This window comes from Ictalurus punctatus, unplaced genomic scaffold, assembly GCF_001660625.3.
Source record: "Ictalurus punctatus breed USDA103 unplaced genomic scaffold, Coco_2.0 tig00005687, whole genome shotgun sequence".
NCBI lineage: Eukaryota > Metazoa > Chordata > Actinopteri > Siluriformes > Ictaluridae > Ictalurus > Ictalurus punctatus.
Window position 1 is genome coordinate 48,252 of NW_026521109.1, and position 16,483 is coordinate 64,734.

The 16,483-nt window shown below is 45.5% G+C and overlaps 3 non-coding genes across 3 annotated transcripts; all 3 read right to left on the reverse strand.

Annotated features, from left to right (window-relative positions):
• Positions 1 to 8,260: 8,260 nt before the first annotated feature.
• On the reverse strand, positions 8,261 to 8,333 carry trnak-uuu (transfer RNA lysine (anticodon UUU)). Its single transcript has one exon. It is a non-coding gene; the product is annotated as a tRNA-Lys (tRNA).
• A 2,134-nt stretch (positions 8,334 to 10,467) lies between these two features.
• Positions 10,468 to 10,540, reverse strand: trnak-uuu (transfer RNA lysine (anticodon UUU)). Its single transcript has one exon. It is a non-coding gene; the product is annotated as a tRNA-Lys (tRNA).
• Positions 10,541 to 11,994: 1,454 nt separating this feature from the next.
• On the reverse strand, positions 11,995 to 12,067 carry trnak-uuu (transfer RNA lysine (anticodon UUU)). Its single transcript has one exon. It is a non-coding gene; the product is annotated as a tRNA-Lys (tRNA).
• Positions 12,068 to 16,483: the final 4,416 nt, after the last annotated feature.

Sequence of the window (16,483 nt, forward strand, 5' to 3'; positions counted from 1 at the left end):
TCGAGAAGCGAGAGCGCACTTTACCCTGGAGCTTGTAGGTCAGGCCTGTGGACGCTCTAGTTCAACGGTTCTCACAGACATAAATGGTGCTCAGCCCTTGGCTTGGAAAGGGCCCATCCCATCTGGTTCTCATGGCTTTCTACAAACTATTAACACAGCTCAGCACCACTATTCAAGGATACAAACCAACAGGGTTCAACCATGGGTCTGTCCTTCATACTTCTTTACCCACTGACTGCCTGCAGTCTGAGACATACAAAGAGACAAGGTTCTTGTGAAACCTGTAAAATGGTGACGTTAACCAAGAGAATGTTGAACTTTGGTCCTATCTATTATGTTGGCCAGTTTCTAAGTTGAGATCAACTTAACCCCAGTGCTTTCTGTTTAACGACCTTGTTCGTATTTTTGTTTACAACTAGCACACTTTTGACCAGCATGTCGCTTGGAAATCGTTACCAGCATAACTCTTATTCGTAAGGCTCACTCTGGAGGCTTGTCTTGGTTCAAGGAATGCCTTCGTGTCATGGTATGAGAACAAGTAGAATAGCATCAGCATTTTTAATTAAACTTGGCTTTTCTGCACAAGGAGACCAAAATTTCTAACAAACACGTTAATTCCACACCACAAACTGACGTGTAATCTTGGCTCTGTATGCCTCGCAAAAAGCAGGTTTACGCCACCTTTGCCACTGATTGCCCATCGTCTGACACGTATAATGACACAAAGGCCTCGTACAAATGGTAAATGTGTGAAGTTACCCAGAAGAAGGCTGAACCATGGTTCTATCGCATAGGCAGTTGAGTCCCTGAGTTGCGCTTCAGGTATAAGTTGTCCACGCTTCACTCTCACTCACTGGGGTGAGATCTACCATTTGATCTTGAAAATCTCCCTTAATGTCCAGGGAAGGGAAACCAGCCAGGTTATGCCTTTAAAGGGCTCGTGCCTTGTCCTCTGAAAGAGCTCTTGCCCAGATATCAGACACTAGTCGCAACAGTCACAGCCCACCACCTGTCTCCGAGTTCCAATGCGTCTTGATCGCCACGCCGATGAACAAGTATGCCTTGCACCATGATGCGCTATAGGCTTCGAGCTGGGACCTCGTGGCGCAACGGAAGTGCGTCTGACTCCAGATCAGAAGGTTCAAATCATGTCGGGGTCATTCAATGTGCTCTTTTTCACACAGACCCATGATTTATTTTCTGTGCAGTCTAATAAGGATGCTGTTATATGGACTCCAATCTCTATGATGACCACCCATGTCTTTGTCAACTTCATGCTAAAAGGTAACAAAGCTTAGGTAGCAACACTCTCACCTAGTAACCATTAGTAACTTGACAACCTGCTGAATGTTTACCCTTAGTTTGCCCATTTTGCTTGCTGAACAAAACATGCTGGAAAGAGGCACCTTAGATGGTTTCACTGGACCTCTCAGAGGATCTGGAGGATACTACAACACCCAAACAGGGACTTGAACCCTGGATCCTCAGATTAAAAGTCTGACGCTCTACCAACTGAGCTATCTGTGCCTGAGAAGAAAGAGAGAGAGCGCACTTTACCCTGGAGCTTGTAGGTCAGGCCTGTGGACGCTCTAGTTCAACGGTTCTCACAGACATAAATGGTGCTCAGCCCTTGGCTTGGAAAGGGCCCATCCCATCTGGTTCTCATGGCTTTCTACAAACTATTAACACAGCTCAGCACCACTATTCAAGGATACAAACCAACAGGGTTCAACCATGGGTCTGTCCTTCATACTTCTTTACCCACTGACTGCTTGCAGTCTGAGACATACAAAGAGACAAGGTTCTTGTGAAACCTGTAAAATGGTGACGTTAACCAAGAGAATGTTGAACTTTGGTCCTATCTATTATGTTGGCCAGTTTCTAAGTTGAGATCAACTTAACCCCAGTGCTTTCTGTTTAACGACCTTGTTCGTATTTTTGTTTACAACTAGCACACTTTTGACCAGCATGTCGCTTGGAAATCGTTACCAGCATAACTCTTATTCGTAAGGCTCACTCTGGAGGCTTGTCTTGGTTCAAGGAATGCCTTCGTGTCATGGTATGAGAACAAGTAGAATAGCATCAGCATTTTTAATTAAACTTGGCTTTTCTGCACAAGGAGACCAAAATTTCTAACAAACACGTTAATTCCACACCACAAACTGACGTGTAATCTTGGCTCTGTATGCCTCGCAAAAAGCAGGTTTACGCCACCTTTGCCACTGATTGCCCATCGTCTGACACGTATAATGACACAAAGGCCTCGTACAAATGGTAAATGTGTGAAGTTACCCAGAAGAAGGCTGAACGATGGTTCTATCGCATAGGCAGTTGAGTCCCTGAGTTGCGCTTCAGGTATAAGTTGTCCGCGCTTCACTCTCACGCACTGGGGTGAGATCTACCATTTGATCTTGAAAATCTCCCTTAATGTCCAGGGAAGGGAAACCAGGCAGGTTATGCCTTTAAAGGGCTCGTGCCTTGTCCTCTGAAAGAGCTCTTGCCCAGATGTCAGACACTAGTCGCAACAGTCACAGCCCACCACCTGTCTCCGAGTTCCAATGCGTCTTGATCGCCACGCCGATGAACAAGTATGCCTTGCACCACGATGCGCTATAGGCTTCGAGCTGGGACCTCGTGGCGCAACGGTACTGCGTCTGGCTCCAGATCAGAAGGTTGCGTGTTCAAATCACGTTGGGGTCATTCAATGTGCTCTTTTTCACACAGACCCATGATTTTCTGCGCAGTCTAATAAGGATGCTGTTATATGGACTCCAATCTCTATGATGACCACCCATGTCTTTGTCAACTTCATGCTAAAAGGTAACAAAGCTTAGGTAGCAACACTCTCACCTAGTAACCATTAGTAACTTGACAACCTGCTGAATGTTTACCCTTAGTTTGCCCATTTTGCTTGCTGAACAAAACATGCTGGAAAGAGGCACCTTAGATGGTTTCACTGGACCTCTCAGAGGATCTGGAGGGTACTACAACACCCAAACAGGCACTTGAACCCTGGACCCTCAGATTAAAAGTCTGATGCTCTACCGACTGAGCTATCTGGGCTCGAGAAGCGAGAGCGCACTTTACCCTGGAGCTTGTAGGTCAGGCCTGTGGACGCTCTAGTTCAACGGTTCTCACAGACATAAATGGTGCTCAGCCCTTGGCTTGGAAAGGGCCCATCCCATCTGGTTCTCATGGCTTTCTACAAACTATTAACACAGCTCAGCACCACTATTCAAGGATACAAACCAACAGGGTTCAACCACGGGTCTGTCCTTCATACTTCTTTACCCACTGACTGCCTGCAGTCTGAGACATACAAAGAGACAAGGTTCTTGTGAAACCTGTAAAATGGTGACGTTAACCAAGAGAATGTTGAACTTTGGTCCTATCTATTATGTTGGCCAGTTTCTAAGTTGAGATCAACTTAACCCCAGTGCTTTCTGTTTAACGACCTTGTTCGTATTTTTGTTTACAACTAGCACACTTTTGACCAGCATGTCGCTTGGAAATCGTTACCAGCATAACTCTTATTCGTAAGGCTCACTCTGGAGGCTTGTCTTGGTTCAAGGAATGCCTTCGTGTCATGGTATGAGAACAAGTAGAATAGCATCAGCATTTTTAATTAAACTTGGCTTTTCTGCACAAGGAGACCAAAATTTCTAACAAACACGTTAATTCCACACCACAAACTGACGTGTAATCTTGGCTCTGTATGCCTCGCAAAAAGCAGGTTTACGCCACCTTTGCCACTGATTGCCCTGACCTACTGAGCTTGTAGGTCAGGCCTGTGGATGCTCTAGTTCAACGGTTCTCACAGACATAAATGGTGCTCAGCCCTTGGCTTGGAAAGGGCCCATCCCATCTGGTTCTCATGGCTTTCTACAAACTATTAACACAGCTCAGCACCACTATTCAAGGATACAAACCAACAGGGTTCAACCACGGGTCTGTCCTTCATACTTCTTTACCCACTGACTGCCTGCAGTCTGAGACATACAAAGAGACAAGGTTCTTGTGAAACCTGTAAAATGGTGACGTTAACCAAGAGAATGTTGAACTTTGGTCCTATCTATTATGTTGGCCAGTTTCTAAGTTGAGATCAACTTAACCCCAGTGCTTTCTGTTTAACGACCTTGTTCGTATTTTTGTTTACAACTAGCACACTTTTGACCAGCATGTCGCTTGGAAATCGTTACCAGCATAACTCTTATTCGTAAGGCTCACTCTGGAGGCTTGTCTTGGTTCAAGGAATGCCTTCGTGTCATGGTATGAGAACAAGTAGAATAGCATCAGCATTTTTAATTAAACTTGGCTTTTCTGCACAAGGAGACCAAAATTTCTAACAAACACGTTAATTCCACACCACAAACTGACGTGTAATCTTGGCTCTGTATGCCTCGCAAAAAGCAGGTTTACGCCACCTTTGCCACTGATTGCCCATCGTCTGACACGTATAATGACACAAAGGCCTCGTACAAATGGTAAATGTGTGAAGTTACCCAGAAGAAGGCTGAACGATGGTTCTATCGCATAGGCAGTTGAGTCCCTGAGTTGCGCTTCAGGTATAAGTTGTCCACGCTTCACTCTCACTCACTGGGGTGAGATCTACCATTTGATCTTGAAAATCTCCCTTAATGTCCAGGGAAGGGAAACCAGCCAGGTTATGCCTTTAAAGGGCTCGTGCCTTGTCCTCTGAAAGAGCTCTTGCCCAGATATCAGACACTAGTCGCAACAGTCACAGCCCACCACCTGTCTCCGAGTTCCAATGCGTCTTGATCGCCACGCCGATGAACAAGTATGCCTTGCACCATGATGCGCTATAGGCTTCGAGCTGGGACCTCGTGGCGCAACGGAAGTGCGTCTGACTCCAGATCAGAAGGTTCAAATCATGTCGGGGTCATTCAATGTGCTCTTTTTCACACAGACCCATGATTTATTTTCTGTGCAGTCTAATAAGGATGCTGTTATATGGACTCCAATCTCTATGATGACCACCCATGTCTTTGTCAACTTCATGCTAAAAGGTAACAAAGCTTAGGTAGCAACACTCTCACCTAGTAACCATTAGTAACTTGACAACCTGCTGAATGTTTACCCTTAGTTTGCCCATTTTGCTTGCTGAACAAAACATGCTGGAAAGAGGCACCTTAGATGGTTTCACTGGACCTCTCAGAGGATCTGGAGGATACTACAACACCCAAACAGGGACTTGAACCCTGGATCCTCAGATTAAAAGTCTGACGCTCTACCAACTGAGCTATCTGTGCCTGAGAAGAAAGAGAGAGAGCGCACTTTACCCTGGAGCTTGTAGGTCAGGCCTGTGGACGCTCTAGTTCAACGGTTCTCACAGACATAAATGGTGCTCAGCCCTTGGCTTGGAAAGGGCCCATCCCATCTGGTTCTCATGGCTTTCTACAAACTATTAACACAGCTCAGCACCACTATTCAAGGATACAAACCAACAGGGTTCAACCATGGGTCTGTCCTTCATACTTCTTTACCCACTGACTGCTTGCAGTCTGAGACATACAAAGAGACAAGGTTCTTGTGAAACCTGTAAAATGGTGACGTTAACCAAGAGAATGTTGAACTTTGGTCCTATCTATTATGTTGGCCAGTTTCTAAGTTGAGATCAACTTAACCCCAGTGCTTTCTGTTTAACGACCTTGTTCGTATTTTTGTTTACAACTAGCACACTTTTGACCAGCATGTCGCTTGGAAATCGTTACCAGCATAACTCTTATTCGTAAGGCTCACTCTGGAGGCTTGTCTTGGTTCAAGGAATGCCTTCGTGTCATGGTATGAGAACAAGTAGAATAGCATCAGCATTTTTAATTAAACTTGGCTTTTCTGCACAAGGAGACCAAAATTTCTAACAAACACGTTAATTCCACACCACAAACTGACGTGTAATCTTGGCTCTGTATGCCTCGCAAAAAGCAGGTTTACGCCACCTTTGCCACTGATTGCCCATCGTCTGACACGTATAATGACACAAAGGCCTCGTACAAATGGTAAATGTGTGAAGTTACCCAGAAGAAGGCTGAACGATGGTTCTATCGCATAGGCAGTTGAGTCCCTGAGTTGCGCTTCAGGTATAAGTTGTCCGCGCTTCACTCTCACGCACTGGGGTGAGATCTACCATTTGATCTTGAAAATCTCCCTTAATGTCCAGGGAAGGGAAACCAGGCAGGTTATGCCTTTAAAGGGCTCGTGCCTTGTCCTCTGAAAGAGCTCTTGCCCAGATGTCAGACACTAGTCGCAACAGTCACAGCCCACCACCTGTCTCCGAGTTCCAATGCGTCTTGATCGCCACGCCGATGAACAAGTATGCCTTGCACCACGATGCGCTATAGGCTTCGAGCTGGGACCTCGTGGCGCAACGGTACTGCGTCTGGCTCCAGATCAGAAGGTTGCGTGTTCAAATCACGTTGGGGTCATTCAATGTGCTCTTTTTCACACAGACCCATGATTTTCTGCGCAGTCTAATAAGGATGCTGTTATATGGACTCCAATCTCTATGATGACCACCCATGTCTTTGTCAACTTCATGCTAAAAGGTAACAAAGCTTAGGTAGCAACACTCTCACCTAGTAACCATTAGTAACTTGACAACCTGCTGAATGTTTACCCTTAGTTTGCCCATTTTGCTTGCTGAACAAAACATGCTGGAAAGAGGCACCTTAGATGGTTTCACTGGACCTCTCAGAGGATCTGGAGGGTACTACAACACCCAAACAGGCACTTGAACCCTGGACCCTCAGATTAAAAGTCTGATGCTCTACCGACTGAGCTATCTGGGCTCGAGAAGCAAGAGCGCACTTTACCCTGGAGCTTGTAGGTCAGGCCTGTGGACGCTCTAGTTCAACGGTTCTCACAGACATAAATGGTGCTCAGCCCTTGGCTTGGAAAGGGCCCATCCCATCTGGTTCTCATGGCTTTCTACAAACTATTAACACAGCTCAGCACCACTATTCAAGGATACAAACCAACAGGGTTCAACCACAGCTCTGTCCTTCATACTTCTTTACCCACTGACTGCCTGCAGTCTGAGACATACAAAGAGACAAGGTTCTTGTGAAACCTGTAAAATGGTGACGTTAACCAAGAGAATGTTGAACTTTGGTCCTATCTGTTATGTTGGCCAGTTTCTAAGTTGAGATCAACTTAACCCCAGTGCTTTCTGTTTAACGACCTTGTTCGTATTTTTGTTTACAACTAGCACACTTTTGACCAGCATGTCGCTTGGAAATCGTTACCAGCATAACTCTTATTCGTAAGGCGCACTCTGAAGGCTTGTCTTGGTTCAAGGAATGCCTTCGTGTCATGGTATGAGAACAAGTAGAATAGCATCAGCATTTTTAATTAAACTTGGCTTTTCTGCACAAGGAGACCAAAATTTCTAACAAACACGTTAATTCCACACCACAAACTGACGTGTAATCTTGGCTCTGTATGCCTCGCAAAAAGCAGGTTTACGCCACCTTTGCCACTGATTGCCCATCGTCTGACACGTATAATGACACAAAGGCCTCGTACAAATGGTAAATGTGTGAAGTTACCCAGAAGAAGGCTGAACCATGGTTCTACCGCATAGACACTTGAGTCCCTGAGTTGCGCTTCAGGTATAAGTTGTCCACGCTTCACTCTCACGCACTGGGGTGAGATCTACCATTTGATCTTGAAAATCTCCCTTAATGTTCAGGGAAGGGAAACCTGGCAGGTTATCCCTTTAAAGGGCTTGTGCCCTGTCCTCTGAAAGAGCTCTTGCCCAGATGTCAGACACTAGTCGCAACAGTCACAGCCCACCACCTGTCTCCGAGTTCCAATGCGTCTTGATCGCCACGCCGATGAACAAGTATGCCTTGCACCACGATGCGCTATAGGCTTTGAGCTGGGACCTCGTGGCGCAACGGAAGTGCGTCTGACTCCAGATCAGAAGGTTCAAATCATGTCGGGGTCATTCAATGTGCTCTTTTTCACACAGACCCATGATTTATTTTCTGTGCAGTCTAATAAGGATGCTGTTATATGGACTCCAATCTCTATGATGACCACCCATGTCTTTGTCAACTTCATGCTAAAAGGTAACAAAGCTTATGTAGCAACACTCTCACCTAGTAACCATTAGTAACTTGACAACCTGCTGAATGTTTACCCTTAGTTTGCCCATTTTGCTTGCTGAACAAAACATGCTGGAAAGAGGCACCTTAGATGGTTTCACTGGACCTCTCAGAGGATCTGGAGGGTACTACAACACCCAAACAGGGACTTGAACCCTGGACCCTCAGATTAAAAGTCTGACGCTCTACCGACTGAGCTATCTGGGCTCGAGAAGCGAGAGCGCACTTTACCCTGGAGCTTGTAGGTCAGGCCTGTGGACGCTCTAGTTCAACGGTTCTCACAGACATAAATGGTGCTCAGCCCTTGGCTTGGAAAGGGCCCATCCCATCTGGTTCTCATGGCTTTCTACAAACTATTAACACAGCTCAGCACCACTATTCAAGGATACAAACCAACAGGGTTCAACCATGGGTCTGTCCTTCATACTTCTTTACCCACTGACTGCCTGCAGTCTGAGACATACAAAGAGACAAGGTTCTTGTGAAACCTGTAAAATGGTGACGTTAACCAAGAGAATGTTGAACTTTGGTCCTATCTATTATGTTGGCCAGTTTCTAAGTTGAGATCAACTTAACCCCAGTGCTTTCTGTTTAACGACCTTGTTCGTATTTTTGTTTACAACTAGCACACTTTTGACCAGCATGTCGCTTGGAAATCGTTACCAGCATAACTCTTATTCGTAAGGCTCACTCTGGAGGCTTGTCTTGGTTCAAGGAATGCCTTCGTGTCATGGTATGAGAACAAGTAGAATAGCATCAGCATTTTTAATTAAACTTGGCTTTTCTGCACAAGGAGACCAAAATTTCTAACAAACACGTTAATTCCACACCACAAACTGACGTGTAATCTTGGCTCTGTATGCCTCGCAAAAAGCAGGTTTACGCCACCTTTGCCACTGATTGCCCTGACCTACTGAGCTTGTAGGTCAGGCCTGTGGATGCTCTAGTTCAACGGTTCTCACAGACATAAATGGTGCTCAGCCCTTGGCTTGGAAAGGGCCCATCCCATCTGGTTCTCATGGCTTTCTACAAACTATTAACACAGCTCAGCACCACTATTCAAGGATACAAACCAACAGGGTTCAACCACGGGTCTGTCCTTCATACTTCTTTACCCACTGACTGCCTGCAGTCTGAGACATACAAAGAGACAAGGTTCTTGTGAAACCTGTAAAATGGTGACGTTAACCAAGAGAATGTTGAACTTTGGTCCTATCTATTATGTTGGCCAGTTTCTAAGTTGAGATCAACTTAACCCCAGTGCTTTCTGTTTAACGACCTTGTTCGTATTTTTGTTTACAACTAGCACACTTTTGACCAGCATGTCGCTTGGAAATCGTTACCAGCATAACTCTTATTCGTAAGGCTCACTCTGGAGGCTTGTCTTGGTTCAAGGAATGCCTTCGTGTCATGGTATGAGAACAAGTAGAATAGCATCAGCATTTTTAATTAAACTTGGCTTTTCTGCACAAGGAGACCAAAATTTCTAACAAACACGTTAATTCCACACCACAAACTGACGTGTAATCTTGGCTCTGTATGCCTCGCAAAAAGCAGGTTTACGCCACCTTTGCCACTGATTGCCCATCGTCTGACACGTATAATGACACAAAGGCCTCGTACAAATGGTAAATGTGTGAAGTTACCCAGAAGAAGGCTGAACCATGGTTCTACCGCATAGACACTTGAGTCCCTGAGTTGCGCTTCAGGTATAAGTTGTCCACGCTTCACTCTCACGCACTGGGGTGAGATCTACCATTTGATCTTGAAAATCTCCCTTAATGTTCAGGGAAGGGAAACCTGGCAGGTTATCCCTTTAAAGGGCTTGTGCCCTGTCCTCTGAAAGAGCTCTTGCCCAGATGTCAGACACTAGTCGCAACAGTCACAGCCCACCACCTGTCTCCGAGTTCCAATGCGTCTTGATCGCCACGCCGATGAACAAGTATGCCTTGCACCACGATGCGCTATAGGCTTTGAGCTGGGACCTCGTGGCGCAACGGAAGTGCGTCTGACTCCAGATCAGAAGGTTCAAATCATGTCGGGGTCATTCAATGTGCTCTTTTTCACACAGACCCATGATTTATTTTCTGTGCAGTCTAATAAGGATGCTGTTATATGGACTCCAATCTCTATGATGACCACCCATGTCTTTGTCAACTTCATGCTAAAAGGTAACAAAGCTTATGTAGCAACACTCTCACCTAGTAACCATTAGTAACTTGACAACCTGCTGAATGTTTACCCTTAGTTTGCCCATTTTGCTTGCTGAACAAAACATGCTGGAAAGAGGCACCTTAGATGGTTTCACTGGACCTCTCAGAGGATCTGGAGGGTACTACAACACCCAAACAGGGACTTGAACCCTGGACCCTCAGATTAAAAGTCTGACGCTCTACCGACTGAGCTATCTGGGCTCGAGAAGCGAGAGCGCACTTTACCCTGGAGCTTGTAGGTCAGGCCTGTGGACGCTCTAGTTCAACGGTTCTCACAGACATAAATGGTGCTCAGCCCTTGGCTTGGAAAGGGCCCATCCCATCTGGTTCTCATGGCTTTCTACAAACTATTAACACAGCTCAGCACCACTATTCAAGGATACAAACCAACAGGGTTCAACCATGGGTCTGTCCTTCATACTTCTTTACCCACTGACTGCCTGCAGTCTGAGACATACAAAGAGACAAGGTTCTTGTGAAACCTGTAAAATGGTGACGTTAACCAAGAGAATGTTGAACTTTGGTCCTATCTATTATGTTGGCCAGTTTCTAAGTTGAGATCAACTTAACCCCAGTGCTTTCTGTTTAACGACCTTGTTCGTATTTTTGTTTACAACTAGCACACTTTTGACCAGCATGTCGCTTGGAAATCGTTACCAGCATAACTCTTATTCGTAAGGCTCACTCTGGAGGCTTGTCTTGGTTCAAGGAATGCCTTCGTGTCATGGTATGAGAACAAGTAGAATAGCATCAGCATTTTTAATTAAACTTGGCTTTTCTGCACAAGGAGACCAAAATTTCTAACAAACACGTTAATTCCACACCACAAACTGACGTGTAATCTTGGCTCTGTATGCCTCGCAAAAAGCAGGTTTACGCCACCTTTGCCACTGATTGCCCATCGTCTGACACGTATAATGACACAAAGGCCTCGTACAAATGGTAAATGTGTGAAGTTACCCAGAAGAAGGCTGAACCATGGTTCTACCGCATAGACACTTGAGTCCCTGAGTTGCGCTTCAGGTATAAGTTGTCCACGCTTCACTCTCACGCACTGGGGTGAGATCTACCATTTGATCTTGAAAATCTCCCTTAATGTTCAGGGAAGGGAAACCTGGCAGGTTATCCCTTTAAAGGGCTTGTGCCCTGTCCTCTGAAAGAGCTCTTGCCCAGATGTCAGACACTAGTCGCAACAGTCACAGCCCACCACCTGTCTCCGAGTTCCAATGCGTCTTGATCGCCACGCCGATGAACAAGTATGCCTTGCACCACGATGCGCTATAGGCTTTGAGCTGGGACCTCGTGGCGCAACGGAAGTGCGTCTGACTCCAGATCAGAAGGTTCAAATCATGTCGGGGTCATTCAATGTGCTCTTTTTCACACAGACCCATGATTTATTTTCTGTGCAGTCTAATAAGGATGCTGTTATATGGACTCCAATCTCTATGATGACCACCCATGTCTTTGTCAACTTCATGCTAAAAGGTAACAAAGCTTATGTAGCAACACTCTCACCTAGTAACCATTAGTAACTTGACAACCTGCTGAATGTTTACCCTTAGTTTGCCCATTTTGCTTGCTGAACAAAACATGCTGGAAAGAGGCACCTTAGATGGTTTCACTGGACCTCTCAGAGGATCTGGAGGGTACTACAACACCCAAACAGGGACTTGAACCCTGGACCCTCAGATTAAAAGTCTGACGCTCTACCGACTGAGCTATCTGGGCTCGAGAAGCGAGAGCGCACTTTACCCTGGAGCTTGTAGGTCAGGCCTGTGGACGCTCTAGTTCAACGGTTCTCACAGACATAAATGGTGCTCAGCCCTTGGCTTGGAAAGGGCCCATCCCATCTGGTTCTCATGGCTTTCTACAAACTATTAACACAGCTCAGCACCACTATTCAAGGATACAAACCAACAGGGTTCAACCATGGGTCTGTCCTTCATACTTCTTTACCCACTGACTGCCTGCAGTCTGAGACATACAAAGAGACAAGGTTCTTGTGAAACCTGTAAAATGGTGACGTTAACCAAGAGAATGTTGAACTTTGGTCCTATCTATTATGTTGGCCAGTTTCTAAGTTGAGATCAACTTAACCCCAGTGCTTTCTGTTTAACGACCTTGTTCGTATTTTTGTTTACAACTAGCACACTTTTGACCAGCATGTCGCTTGGAAATCGTTACCAGCATAACTCTTATTCGTAAGGCTCACTCTGGAGGCTTGTCTTGGTTCAAGGAATGCCTTCGTGTCATGGTATGAGAACAAGTAGAATAGCATCAGCATTTTTAATTAAACTTGGCTTTTCTGCACAAGGAGACCAAAATTTCTAACAAACACGTTAATTCCACACCACAAACTGACGTGTAATCTTGGCTCTGTATGCCTCGCAAAAAGCAGGTTTACGCCACCTTTGCCACTGATTGCCCTGACCTACTGAGCTTGTAGGTCAGGCCTGTGGATGCTCTAGTTCAACGGTTCTCACAGACATAAATGGTGCTCAGCCCTTGGCTTGGAAAGGGCCCATCCCATCTGGTTCTCATGGCTTTCTACAAACTATTAACACAGCTCAGCACCACTATTCAAGGATACAAACCAACAGGGTTCAACCACGGGTCTGTCCTTCATACTTCTTTACCCACTGACTGCCTGCAGTCTGAGACATACAAAGAGACAAGGTTCTTGTGAAACCTGTAAAATGGTGACGTTAACCAAGAGAATGTTGAACTTTGGTCCTATCTATTATGTTGGCCAGTTTCTAAGTTGAGATCAACTTAACCCCAGTGCTTTCTGTTTAACGACCTTGTTCGTATTTTTGTTTACAACTAGCACACTTTTGACCAGCATGTCGCTTGGAAATCGTTACCAGCATAACTCTTATTCGTAAGGCTCACTCTGGAGGCTTGTCTTGGTTCAAGGAATGCCTTCGTGTCATGGTATGAGAACAAGTAGAATAGCATCAGCATTTTTAATTAAACTTGGCTTTTCTGCACAAGGAGACCAAAATTTCTAACAAACACGTTAATTCCACACCACAAACTGACGTGTAATCTTGGCTCTGTATGCCTCGCAAAAAGCAGGTTTACGCCACCTTTGCCACTGATTGCCCATCGTCTGACACGTATAATGACACAAAGGCCTCGTACAAATGGTAAATGTGTGAAGTTACCCAGAAGAAGGCTGAACCATGGTTCTATCGCATAGGCAGTTGAGTCCCTGAGTTGCGCTTCAGGTATAAGTTGTCCACGCTTCACTCTCACTCACTGGGGTGAGATCTACCATTTGATCTTGAAAATCTCCCTTAATGTCCAGGGAAGGGAAACCAGCCAGGTTATGCCTTTAAAGGGCTCGTGCCTTGTCCTCTGAAAGAGCTCTTGCCCAGATATCAGACACTAGTCGCAACAGTCACAGCCCACCACCTGTCTCCGAGTTCCAATGCGTCTTGATCGCCACGCCGATGAACAAGTATGCCTTGCACCATGATGCGCTATAGGCTTCGAGCTGGGACCTCGTGGCGCAACGGAAGTGCGTCTGACTCCAGATCAGAAGGTTCAAATCATGTCGGGGTCATTCAATGTGCTCTTTTTCACACAGACCCATGATTTATTTTCTGTGCAGTCTAATAAGGATGCTGTTATATGGACTCCAATCTCTATGATGACCACCCATGTCTTTGTCAACTTCATGCTAAAAGGTAACAAAGCTTAGGTAGCAACACTCTCACCTAGTAACCATTAGTAACTTGACAACCTGCTGAATGTTTACCCTTAGTTTGCCCATTTTGCTTGCTGAACAAAACATGCTGGAAAGAGGCACCTTAGATGGTTTCACTGGACCTCTCAGAGGATCTGGAGGATACTACAACACCCAAACAGGGACTTGAACCCTGGATCCTCAGATTAAAAGTCTGACGCTCTACCAACTGAGCTATCTGTGCCTGAGAAGAAAGAGAGAGAGCGCACTTTACCCTGGAGCTTGTAGGTCAGGCCTGTGGACGCTCTAGTTCAACGGTTCTCACAGACATAAATGGTGCTCAGCCCTTGGCTTGGAAAGGGCCCATCCCATCTGGTTCTCATGGCTTTCTACAAACTATTAACACAGCTCAGCACCACTATTCAAGGATACAAACCAACAGGGTTCAACCACGGGTCTGTCCTTCATACTTCTTTACCCACTGACTGCTTGCAGTCTGAGACATACAAAGAGACAAGGTTCTTGTGAAACCTGTAAAATGGTGACGTTAACCAAGAGAATGTTGAACTTTGGTCCTATCTATTATGTTGGCCAGTTTCTAAGTTGAGATCAACTTAACCCCAGTGCTTTCTGTTTAACGACCTTGTTCGTATTTTTGTTTACAACTAGCACACTTTTGACCAGCATGTCGCTTGGAAATCGTTACCAGCATAACTCTTATTCGTAAGGCTCACTCTGGAGGCTTGTCTTGGTTCAAGGAATGCCTTCGTGTCATGGTATGAGAACAAGTAGAATAGCATCAGCATTTTTAATTAAACTTGGCTTTTCTGCACAAGGAGACCAAAATTTCTAACAAACACGTTAATTCCACACCACAAACTGACGTGTAATCTTGGCTCTGTATGCCTCGCAAAAAGCAGGTTTACGCCACCTTTGCCACTGATTGCCCATCGTCTGACACGTATAATGACACAAAGGCCTCGTACAAATGGTAAATGTGTGAAGTTACCCAGAAGAAGGCTGAACGATGGTTCTATCGCATAGGCAGTTGAGTCCCTGAGTTGCGCTTCAGGTATAAGTTGTCCGCGCTTCACTCTCACGCACTGGGGTGAGATCTACCATTTGATCTTGAAAATCTCCCTTAATGTCCAGGGAAGGGAAACCAGGCAGGTTATGCCTTTAAAGGGCTCGTGCCTTGTCCTCTGAAAGAGCTCTTGCCCAGATGTCAGACACTAGTCGCAACAGTCACAGCCCACCACCTGTCTCCGAGTTCCAATGCGTCTTGATCGCCACGCCGATGAACAAGTATGCCTTGCACCATGATGCGCTATAGGCTTCGAGCTGGGACCTCGTGGCGCAACGGAAGTGCGTCTGACTCCAGATCAGAAGGTTCAAATCATGTCGGGGTCATTCAATGTGCTCTTTTTCACACAGACCCATGATTTATTTTCTGTGCAGTCTAATAAGGATGCTGTTATATGGACTCCAATCTCTATGATGACCACCCATGTCTTTGTCAACTTCATGCTAAAAGGTAACAAAGCTTATGTAGCAACACTCTCACCTAGTAACCATTAGTAACTTGACAACCTGTTGAATGTTTACCCTTAGTTTGCCCATTTTGCTTGCTGGACAAAACATGCTGGAAAGAGGCACCTTAGATGGTTTCACTGGACCTCTCAGAGGATCTGGAGGATACTACAACACCCAAACAGGGACTTGAACCCTGGATCCTCAGATTAAAAGTCTGACGCTCTACCAACTGAGCTATCTGTGCCCGAGAAGAGAGAGAGAGAGCGCACTTTACCCTGGAGCTTGTAGGTCAGGCCTGTGGACGCTCTAGTTCAACGGTTCTCACAGACATAAATGGTGCTCAGCCCTTGGCTTGGAAAGGGCCCATCCCATCTGGTTCTCATGGCTTTCTACAAACTATTAACACAGCTCAGCACCACTATTCAAGGATACAAACCAACAGGGTTCAACCACGGGTCTGTCCTTCATAATTCTTTACCCACTGACTGCCTTCAGTCTGAGACATACAAAGAGACAAGGTTCTTGTGAAACCTGTAAAATGGTGACGTTAACCAAGAGAATGTTGAACTTTGGTCCTATCTATTATGTTGGCCAGTTTCTAAGTTGAGATCAACTTAACCCCAGTGCTTTCTGTTTAACGACCTTGTTCGTATTTTTGTTTACAACTAGCACACTTTTGACCAGCATGTCGCTTGGAAATCGTTACCAGCATAACTCTTATTCGTAAGGCTCACTCTGGAGGCTTGTCTTGGTTCAAGGAATGCCTTCGTGTCATGGTATGAGAACAAGTAGAATAGCATCAGCATTTTTAATTAAACTTGGCTTTTCTGCACAAGGAGACCAAAATTTCTAACAAACACGTTAATTCCACACCACAAACTGACGTGTAATCTTGGCTCTGTATGCCTCGCAAAAAGCAG